This window comes from Leucopleurus acutus (genome assembly GCF_964270905.1).
Source record: "Leucopleurus acutus genome assembly, chromosome: 12".
NCBI classification, from domain to species: Eukaryota; Metazoa; Chordata; class Mammalia; order Artiodactyla; family Delphinidae; genus Leucopleurus; species Leucopleurus acutus.
The window spans coordinates 19402703-19421390 of record NC_139154.1 but is presented as its reverse complement, the minus strand read 5'-3'; the positions used below and the strand labels follow the sequence as shown (position 1 = coordinate 19421390).

At 41.9% G+C, this 18688-nt stretch overlaps 1 protein-coding gene across 3 annotated transcripts in view; it reads left to right on the top strand.

The window, feature by feature from the left end:
* Window positions 1–135: 135 nt before the first annotated feature.
* The window catches only part of REV1 (REV1 DNA directed polymerase), an 84830-nt gene continuing 66277 nt past the window's right edge, over window positions 136–18688 (top strand). Inside the window, exons 1-2 of one of the 3 annotated variants that reach the window (XM_082851306.1) lie at window positions 264–325; window positions 8612–8683. The gene's annotated coding sequence lies outside the window, so the exon portion shown is untranslated. Of the gene's footprint in view, window positions 326–8611; window positions 8684–18688 lie in introns of all 3 variants that reach the window. The other 2 variants (XM_082851309.1, XM_082851307.1) reach the window with 2 other exon arrangements.

Below are 18688 nucleotides of genomic sequence, written 5' to 3'. Positions count from 1 at the left end.
GGGACCGCCGTGGGCGGGGAAGGGCGGGGAGGAGCCTGGGAGCGTGCCGGCCGCCGGAGGGGGAGGGGCGGGGCGGAGCCGCGGCGCGCGCGCCCGTTGGAGGGGGAGGGACAGAGCAGCCACCGGGCGCGCTCAGGGAGGCCGCCGCGAGCTTGGGGCGAACGTGGACCGCGGCGCGGCGGTGTGACTCCTTACCCGGCCCTTCTCCCCGCCCCCGGCGAGGGCACCGTGCGGCGGCAGCGGCGGCGGCGGCGGCGGCGCCGGGGCCAGCGAGGCCGGAGGAGGCGGCCGTGCCCGGGCATGGTGGTCTGGGGCAACGCGAAAGGTGAGCGACCCCCGGGCCGGCGGCGGGGTTGGGGGCGGGGTGGGACCGGCCTCGCGTCGCCGGGCGGCGGCCCGAGCGCGGGCGGCCTCAGGCGGGGCGGGGGCGGCGCGCCGGCCCGGCTCCCGCGGCCCTTGGTTCGCGGCCTGGGCGGCCCGCGGCGCCCGGAGCGCGGCCGCTGCCGGGTTATGTAACGCGTGACCTCCCCTTCCCCCTTCGCCATGGCGCAGCCGGCCCGCCGCCCGCGCTCGGCCGCTCGCTGAGGCGCCGCGCCGACGACTCGCGCCCGCGGCCCTGCTCGCCGGCCCCGCTCGGACCGCGCCATTCATTCATGCGCGCGGGCTGCCGGCCGGGGCCACGCGCTGGATGCTTCGCCCGGCCTCTCGCCGCGGCGTCTTCCCCGTGACCCCGCATCCCCCCACCCCTTGCTCCGCGTCGGATCCCGGCATCGGTGTCGGACTATCCGAAGGCAATTTTTACTCACTTATTTTTTCCTTGTTACTTATCTGTTCACTGATAATGCAGAGCTCCTTTCCCCAACTGTCCTGGCAAGTGCCCGTTTCCCACTTCACTCCTTGTGAAAATGATTCAGCACCTGTGCAGACGGAAAGGGCCCTTTCCTTATGTTTCCCTGCTCTTTCTACCGAAACCCAGTTTGTAAAGAAATACCTTAGTGTATCACTCATTAGTTGACCCCCCACCCACCTGATTTAAAAAAAAAAATTGCAGGTGGTGTAAGCCTGCTGTTTCTATCTTCTACATCTTTTCAGGTCACGTCCAGCGTAGAAATGGTATCATTTAAATGAAAATAACAAGACTAGCACATATCATCAAAGGGCTTGTAACTAACTGGTAAGGACTTGATGTAGCGATTCTTAAATCTGTTTGTCTCCCCGGCCTCTCCACTATCGTCTTCCAGAATTAGCCATTTCCGCTTTAGGGTAGGACATAGGATAACCTTGGTTCTTCCTGTGGACTTCGCGGTAACCCGTCCTGTGGGGTATACCGTTTACCTGCTTTCCAGACTTCCATCTCAGCTTTCCCACGTAGCCTTGTCTTAGCCGGAGCAGGTACTGCGGGCGTGTAGTTCCCTCCCTGTACTTCCTAGACTCTTGGAAGCGCACCTAGCGTCCCTCTTTTTCCAGCGATCCTTCCCTGGTCTAGAAGGATCTCCATTCACTTAGGCTGTTTTTTGGCCACTTCTCATGTGTTATGATGATTATCTTTTTATCCGTATCCTCTTTTTCTCTATCTCCAGGTCTTTTGTGGGCAGAATCTGTACCAAACTTGTCATAGAACATTACTCCTATTTCATGGTAAACAATACGTATTTAAGTTTTTTTTTTTTAAGGCAGGAATCACTCTTTTAGGACTAATTTCTTTGAAACCTCACGTAGTAAATATGTTTTCAAAATAATGTGTTTGAATATGTAAGATCACTCCATTTTCTCCAACCCCAACTTCAAAACTCAGTTTCTGTGTAAGAGAAAGAAACCCGTCCCCACCAGCAACAAGCTAGTCACTAATAAGAGAGACTACATGTAATGTATATTTTATAGTCCTTTCTTTCATAGCTGCTGTAGTAGGAAGATAAGAACTTCAAAGTTAGATGTAGATTTAAATTCTAGCTCTACCCATTACTAGCTGTGTTCTTGGACAATTTAAGTTACTAATATCTCTGATTTTTTTCTCATTTGTATAACGAAGATATTTCCTACCTTGGGTAACTGAGGATTAAATGAGCTCTTAAATGTAAGGCATCTAGTGAGTCCCTGGTACACAGTGGTGCTCCGTAAATACAAATTCCCTTTGGTATACCTTTTTATTGCAGTTCACAGTCTAGAATGAGCTGGGATGTGCTGAGACAAAGCATAAGAAAGCTAATCACAAGAGGTGATAGGTACCTCTTCTTGTCTCCAAATAAATGAACAAGCCCTAAACTAAGGAGCAGTAAAGCTCTTTCTGCTTTTCAAGAATGTATGAGTGTATGTGACATATTGTAATAAATCCTGGAGTATATTAAATAGAACATTTATAAATGAAGGAAATACCTTTTAATCTTACTTTCCTTCTATAACAGCTCCCACTAAAGCATTAACATGGATATTAAAAAGAATCTATGGGAGATGAGGAAGGAGGAATATTAAAAAAGTCTTTTTCAGGGGCAATTAGGTTGCATGCTCTCCTTTTTAGTATCTCATCTACTTATGAACAGTACGAGAATCCTAGTCTGAGTTCAAGTATGTCTCCCTTAGACTGTTGCAACAGTGCCTTCCCCGGTGTCCCTATTTCTGTCGCTCCCTTCCCAACTGATCCTCACATAACAGAATGATCTTTTTAAACACTTTTTTTAGTCTTTTTAAATAAATCATATTGTCACTCTCTTGGTGAAAACCCTCCAAAAGCTTCCTGTTACCCTTAGAATTGAATCAGAACTTTTTGCTGTTTCTCGAACAAACCGAACTGTTCCTCTCTTGGGGGTGTTTCGCTTGCTGTTCTTTTACTTGGGCCACCCCTTCCTCCTGGTGGCTATCTTGCTCAGATGTCATCACATCAGAGTGATCTCTTTTCTGATCCCTACAATAGAAGCCAGCCCCTCTCTCTGTCACTTTTGATTCATTTTGCTTTATTTCTCTTCACAGCATTTATTACGAGGCAGAGATACACTCTTCACTTACTTACCCATTTCTCCCATAAAACTTGTTTGTTCCAAAGCCTCTTCCCCCCTGGAGGGCAGAGGCCTTGTCTGACTTGTTCATGACCCTGTCTCTGGTGCTTAGAAGGGTGCTTGGCACATAGTAGGCTCTCAGTAAAACTTAAGTGAATTAAGTGAATGAGTGGTATAGTTAATTTAAACATTAGTTCTGGAGTCAGACAGCCAGGGTCAGAATCCTGGCTCCTACCATTTACTGATTGTGTGGCCTTGGGCTAGTTAATATCTTTTGGTGCCTTAGTTTGCTCATCTGTAAGATGGGACAGTAATACCTACTTTTTACGATTATGGTAAGAAATAATTGAGTTAATGTATATAAAGTTCTTAGAACAGGGTTATTTCACAGTTTTGAAAACCAGTACTTGAAATTAGCTTGGAGTATTCACTTAGGACTTTTGTGTTTTTGTGTGAGATTAAAAATGCAAGCATTGAATTTTATCTTTACTACTTTTACTGAATTTTTCTGGCCACCAAAGTTATATTTATGGAACTCCTTTTTAAAATAAATACATTTTGTGGATGTCTAGAACGGATTAAAAAATAAACTGCTAAGAATGGTGACCGGTATTCGGTCTTAATGTGTAAGTCAGCTTTTTTTTTTTTTTTTTGCGGTACGCAGGCCTCTCACCTTTGTGGCCTCTCCCGTTGCGGAGCACAGGCTCCGGAAGCACAGGCTCAGCGGCCATGGCTCACGGGCCTAGCCGCTCCGCGGCATGTGGGATCTTCCCGGACCGGGGCACGAACCTGCGTCCCCTGCATCAGCAGGCGGACTCTCAACCACTGTGCCACCAAGAAAGCCCTAAGTCAGCTTTTTTATTCTTAGATCTGTGGAAGATGGTAAGAGTGATTATCTCAACAGCTGCCCACGGGAGTGGCTTTTATATATTTCCCTTTGAAGTTCAGCTAGAGATGTAATTGTGGTGATGAAAGGACTTGCTGGACGCTGAAGACAGGAAAATCCTTGAGATACAGTTGAAGTATGAGTCCTGTAGTAGTTGGGAAAGGAAAGATGTTTTACCATCTTTAGCGTGTTCAATTTCTGCCTTCTTTCATTATGGGTTGCCCACCCCCAAACTGTATTCGTAGAAACTAAGCTGCCTGTGGTGATTGCCCTTGCATAATACCAGTTATCTTTACTTAGTCCACTGGTCCTTAGTAAAATGCCTCTTTGTAGGAGCATTGTTTTATTTCATTTCTCAGTCTGAACTTTAGTCAATAGGATCTTAAACTTTGGGCCTTAAACTTAAAAAAAAAAAAAATCACAATACTGCTCTGTGTAACATTTGTTACAAAGTTTAATAATAATTGCTAAATCGTTAAATATTTACTGTTGTGTCAGGCTCTTTGCTTAGTGCAGGGTCTCATTTAATCTTCACAACCACTGGGTCAGGTGGACACAGTTTTAAAGAAACAGATTTAGAGAGATGATGCTAATTGGGCAGGTCACACAGGTGAGAAGGAAGCCAGGATTTCAGTCTGCTTCCACCTGATTCCATAACCCAAGGTCACATCCACTTTGCTATGAGGCAGGTCGAAACAAGGTTTCTGTTTGGAAACTTGCGTTGTGTTTCATCACGTTATTTGTATGTGTTGTTCTTCTTTACTACTGGCAGTTTTATAGTTTTATGGCTGTTTTTTTCTTTTCTTTTTCTTTCTTGTTTTTTGGCTCCGACTACGACAGATCTTCCACAACTTAGAATGGAATTACTTTCCATTAAACCCATCGTAAGTTAAAAATGTTGTAAGTAAAAATGCATTTAATAAGTACACTTAACCTACTGGACATCATAGGTTAGACTAGCCTACCTTAAACGTGCTCAGAACACTTACATTAGCCTATAGTTGGGCAAAATCAAGTAAGACAAAGCCTATTTTATAATAAAGTGTTGAACATCTCGTGTAACTTATTTAATACTCTACTGAAAGTGAAAAACGGAATGGTTGTAAGTGTATCAGTGGTTCCTCCTCCGGGTCACGTGGCTGACTGGGAGCTGTAGTGCTGCTCCTGCCCAGCATCACAAGAGAGTACTGTACCGATATCTCTGGCTCCAGAAGAGATCAAAAGTCAAAGCACGGTTTCTGTTGGACGTGTATCACTTTGGCACCACCATAAAGCCGAAAAATTGTAAATCGAAGCATCGTAAGTTAGGAACCATCTCTACTAAAATGTCTATTTTTTATGAGTGTGAAACATTTTAATAGGTTGATGATATGCAAAATCATTTTTTCCTTATTAAATCATTAAAAATAAGTCAGCATCATGTGTGTCGTGGTAGGTCAGCTTTGTAATTAGTTTGAAAAGGTTTTGCATATAATAGAGGTGATGCCTCAGATTTAGGAAAACATGAGTGTATTTAAATTTGCTTAAGGCTAAAAGAAATTTCAGGTAGCAAGTAAATACATGTGTTTCTGCCGATCATGGAGTGAATCTTTATTATTTTTGTTTTTAGTAAGGAAGGACTTATTGGTTTGGAGCGTTTTTACACAATGTTAAGTTTCAATGATTTTTGACATCTACTTGTGACACTTCAAAAATATGAAGAATATCTAAATTATGAGTTGTTGACTTCTCAACACTTAAGTAGATTCAGAATGCCAGTGCTAGGATGAACCCTGTAGATTCTGTAGGCCATGCCCCTGTATTTTCCCTGAGGAAAAATGAGACCCAGAGAATCATCTGATGATCGAGGAGAAACAGGACCAGAATCTAGGGTTTTGTGGGGTGGGTTTGTTTGTTTTAATACTTTAAAGCCATTTTTTCCTCTGCTACACTAAACTGCCCCCTTCATCATGCAGGGTAAGACCAGCGTATGCTTAGTATCTTATGTTCAAGAGGGTAGAGAATTGAGCGATATATTCATGTAAACTTGTGATTTAAAGTCATGAGGTTTTTTTTTAATCATTGGATTTAAAGTAATAGAAACGATTCTGTAATGTAGTTAGAAATTATGCTTTCTCATTCACGTAGGCCGGTAACTGTCTTATGCACATAGGATGGTTTGACAAGCTTTTTAAAGACCTGATCTTTAAAGATCAGATCTTGTGGCTTTATCCTTAAATTAAAAGATTAGTTAGGAATGGGCAAAAAAGTTGGTTGTGATGTGAACAGTTTTTACTTGAGCCCAGTATTTGAGTAACCAAAATGTTGTCTATTGCTTTCAGTCATGCCTGATCAGAACCAAGACTAAAACGAGCTCTTGGGAAGTTTAGTCAGAAAATAGTAGCTGAATTTTATATTTTCTAAATTCCATCATTTCTACACTTGAGATTGCTAATATGTTTTTATCATTTAGGCACTAGTCTTAGTTACATAATTGAAATTATGATTTAGATTCCTTACTCTTAAATGCTTTTCATCAAATTTCTCAATTTTATCTTACAATAAGCTGTATTTCTAGATGACTTACTGCCTATTTAAGCCTTTTTAATATAAATTTATTTATTTGTTTATTTTTGGCTGCGTTGGGTCTTCGTTACTGCACGCAGGCTTCTCTAGTTGTGGCGAGCGGGACTACTCTTTGTTGTGGTGCGTGGGCTTCTCGTTGCAGTGGCTTCTCTTGTTGCAGAGCACAGGCTCTAGGCATGCGGGCTTCAGTAGTTGTGGCACACGGGCTCCGTAGTTGTGGCTCGCGGGCTCTAGAGTGCAGGCTCAGTAGTTGTGGCGCATGGGCTTAACTACTCCGAAGCATGTGGTATCTTCTGAGACCAGGGATCAAACCCGTGTTCCCTGAATTGGCAGATTCTTAACCACTGCGCCACCAGGAAAATCCCTATTTTAAATTAAGCCTTTTTAAAAATTTAAGCTGGACGATCCTGAATTTTAAAAATATTTTAACAATTTCTTCTTTAACATTTTTGAGAGCATAACCAAAAAAGTCCCTTACTTTTTCTAATGCTTTATGCCTTAAAAAGTGCTTTTGCTTGACTTTTTCTCATTCAGCTCCCATAGAGTCCTGAGAAGAGAGGTAGGGCAGTATCTCCTATTTTATAGGCACAGTGTGATTCTGGCATTAACCACCCAGTGTTAGAACAGACATCACGGGTTAAGGGCACAGTCCACCAGACTCCCCTTACTTCAGGTGCCAGCTGCAGGCTCCAGGGCTTCCAGGCCACTGCACTTCTCACCAACTGGCCACATAATTGGGAGTTCCCACAGCCCCCTCAGACTTGATAATTTGTTAGAGTGACTCACAGAACTCAGGAATGGGCTGTACTTAGAATTATCGTTTTATTATAAGGGATACAAACCAGAACCTGCCAAAGGAAGAGATATGCAAAGAGAGGTCTGGGAGGGTCCCAAACATGATGCTTCCATGTGCTCAGGACACATCATCCTCCTGTATTGGTTTATGATTACCAACCAGGGAAGTTCACCCAAGCCTCAGGGTCCAGAGTTTTTATTGGATTTTTATTACATGGGCACGATTGATTGAGTCATGGGCCACAAGGTCAAATTTCATCTCCAAACCCCTTCCTTTTCCAGGAGGTCAGGCTGATAGCATATGGCTCAAAGCCAACCCTCTAATCACTTGGTTGGCCTTTCCAGCATGGCTAGCCCCATCTTGAAATGAGGGGCTTACTGGGAGTCACCTGTTAATAAAAAGATGTGTCCTAGGGGTCCACCGTGGATAACAAGGAGACTCCTATCAGTTGTGAAATTCCAAGGGTTTAGAGTCTCCCAAGAACCAGGGACAAAGGCCAGCCAGCCACCCTGTTCATTAGAGAACAGTAGCTGAGGAGGTGAGAACAGATGCACAATTGTTACAGTTCAAACTAGAACACACCTCTGTAGTGGTAGCTCGGAGATCTCCAGTATACTAAAGATTGGAGCAGGCTGCATTTCAGTATATTTATGTATGTAGAAAGGTTGCCTTCTGTTGAAAATTATAGCGTTTTTTTAATCGGTATAATAGTATTTGAAACCTGGGTTGATGTTCATTTGAGTGAAATATTTTATTTGTGTAAATTGTGTTGTAGGTAGGGTTATAAACTACATACTTTCTGGTATTTTTTTAAAAGCACAATAATTTCGGCTCAAAAAGTTTAATTTTGGTATTTCTTTTTGAGTTTGTAATTTTAGGCTTAGGTTATTACTGCTGTTAACTGAAAGGAAATCTAAACTTAAGGTGGAGGTGTTGATAATGTATTTGTTGTTAGAGCTGTAAAAATGTTGTAGTAACTTAGTTGCCACTTTGAATTTTAGATCCTGAGTTGAAGTTACTAGCTGTTCAAGTTTACAGTGTTGAAGGTTAATAATGTTTTTTTGCATATCGTTTATGCCCAGTAGAAAATCTTACTTCCGATTGTCACTTAAAGGTTATTACATTCTCTTGGAGCTCACTGAGTGTTTCTCAGAATTAGCGTCTATTAATTCAGGCATAGAGTGCATTAATAAGTGTCTGTTGAAGAATGTAGCATCTCCTTAGAATGTCATATCATCCTAAGAAGTAGTGGGTTTTTTGTTGTTGTTGCTTTTAATCTATGATGGGGGGTTCTTGGCATGAAGCGAGGGAAGCGAGGCCAGAAGGTAATGCAGTGGCAGTTTCTTCAACATTCTACTCTGTTTTCACTTGCAGTTACACTTACCATAAGGATTTGTGAGAAAAGAGATGCGTGACAGATGGAACTGATAGCAGATCTAGAAAAGAGTGAGTTTGACCATATTTTTTGAATTGCAGTTACTCAGAAGGATTTGTTTTTAGTTATATGCCACCATGTATGCCGGTTTACCTTGTGAGTTTGGAGATCTAATGCATTGTGCGGATGCAATACATGTGATGAGGACTGCTGCCGAGACAAGTTAATAAATCTTGGTGTAGATGAGGCTGGGGAGCCAGAACCTTTCCCATCTGTGTGCAGCCATCCCACCCCCCATCATTTATATGCACAAGTTCACACTTCCTTTCCTGACTTTCACAAAGGAGGGTTCAAACTTCTTAGTATGATATTCGGGACATTCCCTCAGCTACCTTGTTAGTTCATCTATCACTGTCTCTGTGTCAGCCCCAGAATGTTGCCTTAAACATCTTTTTCTCTTTTATGTTTTTGCTCGTGAATTTCCTTCTTCTTGAATTCACCCCCTCACTCCCCTCTGCCCGTTCAAATCCTACTTATTGCCCTCAGCCCAGATCCACCTTTTCAGTGAAGCCTTCTTGGATCTCTTCTCCAAGGGGAGCTTTACTGCTGTCTTCTGTGGGGTCTGTTGTGTTTTGTCGGTGCCTCTAATGTTGGCTCCTGACTGTAGTCCTATGCACATCTTTCTTCTCTAACAGGTAGCTTTGGATTGCGGTTTACACTTTACTCATCTTGAAAACTGAAAATTACAGTAAATACTCCGTGAATATGGAGTAACCTGTTAGATCAGACCTGGGATTTGCGGGGAGAGGGAGTGGGAGGCAAAGGACAGGAGACATCTCCCTCCCAGACCAACTGGGGAGTTGCCTTTATGCCTGTTGTGAAATTCTTTCCACTAGTGCACATTGTAACAGCATTCTTTTGCATAGTATACTGTCTCATTACCTCTGAACTTCTCCGGTCCTTGTCTATGTTCTCGGTGACCACTCTAGGTACACCACAGGCAGAATTGGTGGTTCTCAAAGTATGTGCCTCACGCCAGCAGCATCGGCATTACCTGGGAACTTTTTAGAAATACAAATTCCCAGCCCCACTCCTGACCTACAAAATGAGAAACTTGGAGTTGGGGCCCAGCAGTCGGTTTTAACACATTATTGACCGGAGATGTATCAGTACATTTTTAGAGAGTGATGCAATTAACATCACCATGCGAAGTTGTTGGAGCTTAAAATTGATCAAAGGTTCATTATACAACTTAAGACTGTCATTATGATTCACATTTTGCTCCTTTAGGTTTTTGTTCCAACCTTGTGTATATTATAAACATAAAATTTTCAAAAATGACATATTGCAAAATTTTGAGTGAAGAATTTTTCAGTGAATTTTATGCAGACACATTCTCTGATTGTCCGAGCAACGTATATACTAATGTCTCAGAAGATGATAGTTCTTCAGAATATAGTTCTGATTCAGATGCTGTGAATATTAGAGCAACAAAAAGACAAAAAAACCTTAGTGATTGATTCTGATACAGAAAGTGAAAATGAAGCTCACGATGCTGGAGAATGCTCCTTTTCTTCCACAGAAGAGTGGATTGAAGACAACATTTCACAAAAATTAGAAGACTTTACAGGTGTGTCGGGTGTAACTATTGAATGTAATAACGCACAAAATGTTAGTGAGATAACAGAATTAATTTTTGGCCAGCCAAAATAAAAACTGCCGGGCACAGGCATTAGATTCTGCAAAAATCCCCTGGTCAGTAATGAGTTTAACAAGCCCTCTAAGTGATACTGGTGAAGACTCAAGAATGAGAACCGCTGCTCAGGATACAGCCCCCTCTTCTTTGATGTTACCTCCTTTATTCTCCAGCTGAGTTCTGTCCCTGTTTACTTGTGCTGTGGCCTTTGGAGTCTTTGATTTATTGCAACCTTGAACTTTTCTTCAGTTAACCCTTTGGCTTTCCTATGAGACTGTGCTGCCTCTCCTTAGTGAAGATCACTGGCTTTTTACTCCTTATAGGTTCTTTTCTTTATCATATCATCTCCAGAATATTCTTTTCTTTTCCTCTGTAGCCTGATCCCTACTTTTGGACATGCTGACTTTGAGATGCATGTGGGACATCCTGGTGGAGATACTTAATGAGCGATAGGAGTTCATGAAGGTGAGGGAAGCCAGTTCATCTTGCCGCACCCTGGAAAGCCAGAGAAGGAGGTTCTTTGTACTTTATTAAAATGGTGTCTTCATTTCCGTTCCCATCTATGGAAATCTATAATTACAGGGAAGAAAATTATTAGTGATTCTTTTAGAACGCCTCCTTCCGCTTGTTTTCAAATGACTGATTTTGTTAGATCAGTCATTTGCAGTGGGGGAGGGGTGCGTATTTTCATTGTTACGAATAACCAAGAGGATAAGAGAGAAATTTGTTATATTAAATTGTTTGGGATAGAACATTTGCTTTTAATAAGATCAGCCTCAAACTGGGACATTACAGATGTTATGCATTTTCAGTTTTAATACAGGTTTCCCCTGCTACCTGGAAGTAGAGTGTTCCTGTGAAACCTTTCTTAAGCCGAAATGGCCAAAAGCAAAGAAACCATTACCGTAGGACTCATCTTGCTAACGGATGCACAGAATAAACCAAGATAAAGCACAGATGCTCACAGACAGTGACACAGTCCAAAACCATGGGGGCTTGATGCTGAGATGCTGAGCAAGGTTCCTGGGCAAGGACTGGGCGGTACCAAGGTGCTTGGGGAGGACGCTCCCTCTGCAGCAGCCTGCTGTAAGACAGGCTGAATGCTGCTTTGCTTTGCCCTTTTTGTTTTGTAAAAGTGAAAATCTTCTTGGGGTTTCTTTTGGTTAGCGGAAACGGGTACTAATGTAGGTCTTCCGTAAGAGCGAAGTGGTGCGAAGTAAGCTTTTGAAAAGTGGAGGATGCCTGTGTATCTAGACATTTTTCTTATGTATCTTATTGCTTGTCTCTCCTTTTATTTCTGCGTCATTTATTGAAATAACTGACTCTAAGTCATAATATGAAGACAGTGAAATGCACTTAGGTTCATTAGGGTGCAGGCTAACCAGGTACCAGGGTGCAAGGCTGTGACAGAGACTTGAGAGCGCAGTGATGCAGAGAGTGAAGTAGCTCTCTCCGCTGTGATGGGGGTGGCGGTTCACAGCTGATGAACTACTGCTTGTTTTGGGTCATTCAGGGGCCCAGGTTCCTTCTGTTTGCTTAGCCATCCGCTAGGGTATTGTCCTTATTCTCTTGGTTGAAGCCAAGTTACCTCACAGCTGCATTCCAAAAAAAGTAAACAACTTCCTTTAAGGATAGATGGCGCAGAATTTTGTATACGTTACTCTGTTCGCATCTCGTTGGCCAGAACTTAATCACGTGGCCACTCCTGATTTAAAGGAGCTGAGGAAATGTAGCCTCTTGGCAGCCCTGCTCCCCACTAAGAGGGGGTGGGAGAGGTGTTCTTTTACTAAAAGAAAGGGAGACTGAACACTAGGGGACAGTTGTCATTCTGCCACTCCAGAGTTTGGGGATCCCCAATTACGTTCAGTAATTCACTAGAAGGACTCAGAACTCTTGAAAGCTGTTGTGCTTGTGGTTATGATTTATTACAGTGAAAGGTTACAGGTTAAAACCAGCCAAAGAGAGGCATGGGGCACGCAGGAGAGGTCCACGTGTGGAACTTTGAGTTGTCCTCACCACAGGAATGTGGGATGGAGGTGACTTCTGTTAATGACAACTGACAATGCCCATGAAGTATTGCCAACCAGGGGAGCTCACCTAAGCCTTAGTGTCCAGGGTTTGTATTGGAGTTTGGTCAAATAGATGAGGTTGACCTTCTGTCTCCAGCCTCTCAGAAGGTTGGTAGTGCATGGTCCGAAGCCTCCACCGTATATCACAAATCACATTGTTAGACTATCTGGAGTGACTCTTAGCCCCTAGATAAACAGACATTTGTCAGGCAGGGCGTTCCGAGAGCAAAGGCCAGACCCCTCTTTGAGCAGGGTTAATTCTTTACTGTATAGCCACATCTGTGCATAGCCTTTGAGTTTTTTAACAGAGTAGCATAATATGTGTGCTTTCATCTTAAAAGCCTTTTTAAAAAATGGATAGATATATAGAATCATACATTTAAAAAACTGCAAGAGACTAGGGTTTGTCAGGTCCACCTCTATCCACAAATGAAAGAACTAAGATCTGACTGCTTAAAAGGTCAGTTAAAGTTGGTAGTGTCTCTGGGTCTCTACTTCTCATGAATATGGACGTGTACAGTTGGGGTCTAGATGCAAGCTGTCTGTTGGACCTGTTTTCCTCCTTAGTCCTTCTGTCACATGTATGGCAGCTACTGTTCTGACCCAGACAGGTGCTAGGGTCAAAGCATCTGTTTTGTTGAATTGTATTAGGCTGGTTCAATTCAGTAGGAGTGTTCTTTTCAGGAGTTTATTATACTGATAGCATTGTTCGTTTCTCCACTGAAGATTTGGAGACATAGGTTTGTACAAGGTAAGTGTGGTTTTGTACCACAAACCAGCCGTGCAGCCTTATCAGATATTTTATCTTAGCCCTTCTATCCTAGAAGGCGCCTATGTGCAAAATAGCTAGTATTTGGCCTGCCTACTCCATCATGTGTTGTCAAGGTAAATAGGATATGTAAGGACCCCTTGGAAAAATAAAAGCACTATGGAAATGTAAGATATAGTGGTGTGTTGAAATTTTTAAAATTTAAATGTTAAAAATTTAAGGAGTACTGAAAAAAAGGAAATGTAAAGTGCCAGTCAACAGGTGAATTTTTTAAAAGAAGGTGGGAATATGGTAATTTTCCCTTCCCTTTTTCTGTTTCCTGCCTTTTCTCAGTTTTCTGCAGTAAACATATAGTGCTTTTATAAATCGAGAAGGAAAAACTATTTTTGAAAAGGAACACTTAACAAGACTGAATACCGAAAACACTCAGAGCAGTGTATAAACACAAATCATGAATTTGGAGGGTAATAGAGAATGCCTCAAGAAAAGATAGATCAGACTCAGTTCTAGAAAAGGCTTCAGAACCCACATGTATAATTTGTTGTTTAGAGAGTGCTGTGTATGTTGTAGCCCCTTTTATTTGGTGGGTTAAAGTTCTTTGAAGTCTGTGTTTGTTTGGTGTTGATCAAAATGGTATCATATAGTACAGGAATTGTTTAACTGTGCATAAAAAATTGATAATAGGAAAATGCTTCAGTATACTGAAGGTGAAGAGACCAGGTTAAAAAAATTTTTTTAAGGGTTCTATTACACTAGGAATAATGTTTGGTCTAAATATTTTGACATTTTATTTTTATATGTTTTTCAAAGGTATTTTAAATACATGAAATACATGCTGTATTACGATATAAACTTGTCAGCTCGGTTTAGAATCCCTAAAAACCAGTATATGGTGAAGACGAAAGATTGTTACAAAGGCACAATAATGCTCTTCACACAGGTGTCTGATTGTTGTTTTTAATACCTTGGTGAAAGTCTCTTCAAAGTCAAAACCTGACTAGTATGTAGGTGGGTCTAGAAGAAGGTTCTGCTTCCCTGGGTTTTGAGATTCAAGAATCTCCATTGTGCTCTAATAACTTCAGTGGTCTGAGAACTATAGCCTTAGACAATGATGGTCTCTAAGGTTGAACCAAAACAAAACCTCAAAACAGCTGTTTATCTGGTATTGAAGCCTTCAGCATTTAAGGACAGATGAGAGCCCAGTGGAGCAGCTTTGTTAAACTTTGTCAGTGACTGTGTCCTAGCACTTCGTTTACTTTGTCACTCATGAGGAGGACACTTGGCCCTAGTAAATTAGTTTTGCACATGGCCTCCCACTGCCCTCCCCAGGAAAAAATCCCAGATGTGCTGTACAAGTGTCCTGGAGAAGAACAGCCTGCTTCTGAGCTTTGTATCCTAAGTGGACATCCCGGTTACCCCCTTCCCTGCAGCTAACCAGTCCCTGTGAACCCAGTTGCCAGTGTCAGAGTCCTTTTTTTAAACTTTCTTTATTTTTAAAAATATATTTTAAAAAGTTTTAGTTGTGGTAAAATGCATATAACATACAATTTACCGTCTTCACCATTTTTAAGTGTGGCATGAAGTATGTTCACACTGTTGTGTAACCATCACCACCATCTGTCTTACCAGAATGCTTTTCACCTTGCATAACTGAAACTGTACCTGTTAAACAGTAGCTCCCTGCCCTCCCAGCCCCTGGCAGCCACCCTTCAGCTTTCTGTCTCTGTGAATCTTACCACTGTAGATACCTTATATAGGCGGAATAATATGGCACTTGTCTTTTTGTGACTGGCTTATTTCACTTAGCATAATGCCCTCGAGGTCCATCCATGTTGCAGCATTTGTTGGACTTACCTTCCTTTTTTTTTTTGAATTTTATTTTATTTTTTGTTTAATACTACCTTCCTTTTTAAGGCTGAATAGTGTTCCACTTTATGTATATACCACACTTTGTCTATCCATTCATCCATCTGTGGACACTTGGGTTGCTTCTGTCTTTTGGCATTTGGGAATAATGCTGCTGTGAACATGGGTGTACAAATATCTTGAGACCTTGCTTTCAAGCCTTTTGGGTGTGTACCCAGAAGTGGAATTGCTGGATCATACGGCAGTGCTATTTCTAATTTTTTGAGGAACCACCATAGCATTTTCCATAATGGCTACACCATTTTACATTCCCACCAACAGTGCACAAGAGTTCCAGTTTTTTCACATGCACGTTAACACTTATTTTGGGTTTTTTTTGGTTTTTTTTGATTGTAGCCATCCTAATGGGTATGAGATGTTATCTCGTGGTTTCAATTTGCATTTCTCTAATGGTTAGTGATGCTAAGCATCTTTTCATAGGCTTAATGGCCATTTGTATATTTTCTTTAAAGAGATGTCTATTTAAATTTTGTGTCCATTTTTTAATCAGTGTATTTGTTTTTCATTAAGTTGTAGCACTTCTTTATATATTCTGGATATTAGTCCCTTTTCAGGTAGATGTTTTAAAATATCTCCTCTCATTCTGTGAGTTGCCTTTTGCTCAGTTGATTGTGCCTTTTTGATGCACATTTTAAAATTTTGGTATGGTCCAATTTATTTTTTTCTTTTGTTGCCTATGCTTTGGTGTCATCCAAGAAATGATTGCCAAATCCAATGTCATGAAGCTTTCTCCTGTGTTTTCTTCTAAGAGCTTCATAGTTTTAGGTCTTACATTTAGGTCTTTGATCCATTTTCAGTTAATTTTTGTATATGGTGTACGTTAAGGGTCCAACTTTATTCTTTTGCCTGTGGATATTCAGTTTTCCCAACTTCATTTGTCAAAAAGACGGTGCTTTCCCCCATTGAATGGTCCTAGAGAAGTCCTTTTAAATACACAGGTCCCTGGGATGGGTCATACCTTAAGCCAGTTATTAAGCAGTTTCTTAATTGTTAGCAGAGAATTGACAGCTAACTAAGGTAGAGAAGGAGGCCCTGAAGAAGGAAAAAAGAGGTGTTGAGCAGCGATGTGGTGGGAGCTGCAAGTAAACTTGCTTTATTTTGACCTTGCCTGGTGATGGTCTGTGTGGCTGTGCGCTCTTTTCTCTGCATTTGTGGAGCATTCATGGATGAGTATGCTACCATAATATGCACATTCATTCTTCCATTGTGTATTCATTTCTGTATTCCAGTTCATTCAGCAACTATTTCTTTTTTTCCTGATAAATTTTTTTTCTTGTTTACTTTTATTTTTTTAACATTTTGAAAAGTGTGGCCCATTTATTTATTTATTTTTTAACATCTTTATTGGAGTATAATTGCTTTACAATGGTGTGTTAGTTTCTGCTGTATAACATAGTGAATCAGCTACACATATACATATATCCCCATATCTCCTCCCTCTTGCGTCTCCCTCCCACCCTCCCTATCCCACCCCTCTAGGTGGTCACAAAGCACTGAGCTGATCTCCTTGTGCTATGCAGCTGCTTCCCACTAGCTATCAGTTTTACATTTGGTAGTGTATATATGTCCATGCCACTCTCTCACTGCGTCCCAGCTTGCCCTTCCCCCTCCCCGTGTCCTCAAGTCCATTCTCTACGTCTGCGTCTTTATTCCTGTCCTGCCCCTAGGTTCTTCAGAACCTTTTTTTTTTTAGATTCCATATATAGTTGCTAGCATATGGTATTTGTTTTTCTCTTTCTGACTTACTTCACTCCGTATGACAGACTCTAGGTCCATCCACCTCACTACAAATAACTCAATTTCGTTTCTTTTTATGGCTGAGTAATATTCCATTGTATATATGTGCCGCATCTTCTTTATCCATTCATCTGTCGATGGACACTCAGGTTGCTTCCATGTCCTGGCTATTGTAAATAGAGCTGCAGTGAACATTGGGGTGCATGTATCTTTTTCAGTTATGGTTTTCTCTGGGTATATGCCCAGTAGTGGGATTGCTGGGTCAGATGGTAGTTCTATTTTCAGTTTTTTAAGGAACCTCCATACTCTTCTGCATAGCGGCTGTATCAATTTACATTCCCACCAACAGTCAGCAACTATTTCTTAAGTAACTGTTAAATGAAGATAAGATAAACCCATACATGTACATATGGCTAGATTAATGAGACTGAATAAAAGCCACTCACTTTCATTACTTAATTAATAGTCAATATACTTGAGAGTTATGAATATGAAAGCAACAGATTAACACTGACGAATATGTATTTGGGCATTTTCTGGGTATGTAGTGGGAATTTTTCTGGTGTGTGATGAACTGTTCAGAACCTTACTATGTTAATAATTCTATTACAAATAGATAAATAGCACTTTAGCATGAAAATGATTTCTCTTAGTGATTAGTATCATTCTGTGGGGAGATATTAAAATCTACCAGTAATCATAGTAAAGAAGACAGAATGAAGTTCTTTTTAGTGGGATTTGACTAACCTCTTAAGATGCACATTGGAAGTCCAGAGTGAACTGGTGACAGTGCGTGCCAGCAAATATGAAATTGAGTTGTGGGAAAGTGTGCATCAATAATTTCCATATAGTTTTTAGTAAGCAGGATCTTCCTGGCACTCTTCATAGCATTTTGAACATCCCTGTGGAGAGCATGAGAGAGTCAGGAAATCTTTTGCATTGTGGGTACCCAGGGCCCCTGGGCTCACAGAGCTGCTCTCCTGTTTGCCTTGCACTTGCCTCCTCTGGCAGCTGCTGTTCTGTGTAGACATGGGGGCCGGGGTGGGACTGCAATGATGCCTCTCATGTGGTGTCTTCCTAATTTCATTACTTGAGGCCTAATAGGTATAGGTGCGTTTAGCTTAGAACCTTTCAAGGGCTGGGACATATCCAGCACATTTTGTAGAGTCACATATAGGAACACAGAACAGAGCCAAAGTCTTTAGACTTAGTTTTTAGTTAATTAGTTTTGGTTTCAGTCTTTTTTTTTTTTTTTAGTTAATTAATTTATGGCTGCATCGGGTCTTAGTTGCAGCACACAGCATCTTTAGTTGCAGCGCGCAGGCTCTTTGTTGCCATGCGCAGGCTCCAGAGCGCGTGGGCTCAGTAGTTGCGTTGCACGGGCTCTCTAGTTGCCCCACGACATGTGGGATCTTAGTTCCCTGACCAGGGATTGAACTGGCGTCCCCTGCATTACAAGACGATTCTTAACCACTGGACCGCCCGGGAAGTCCCTCAGTCTTTTTCAATTTGAGCTTTTTCTTTTAAGACTATCTTAATCAGACCCCAAGTAATCTGAAACTTATAAAAGCAGGGTTGCTAAAGTTGCAGTGGGTTTAGGGAGTGGAACCGTCCCTGCTTGCTGTTTTTACCCCCAACTCTTGTTTCCTCCCGCACATCCACCCGGACTACAGTTCACAGCCCGTGGGATTCCGAGGAGCACTAAGCAGACTTTGTTTTGTAGCTGAGGAGTCCACGGTGCTTTTGGACTCATCCCAGGTCATGTAGCCAGGCAGCACAGTTGGGCTGGCATTAGAGCCCAGGTCTTGAGTCACTGAATCTATTGTGTTGTAGACCAGAGATAGCTTATTTAAAATAACAACGTTTGTATTTTGTAGTC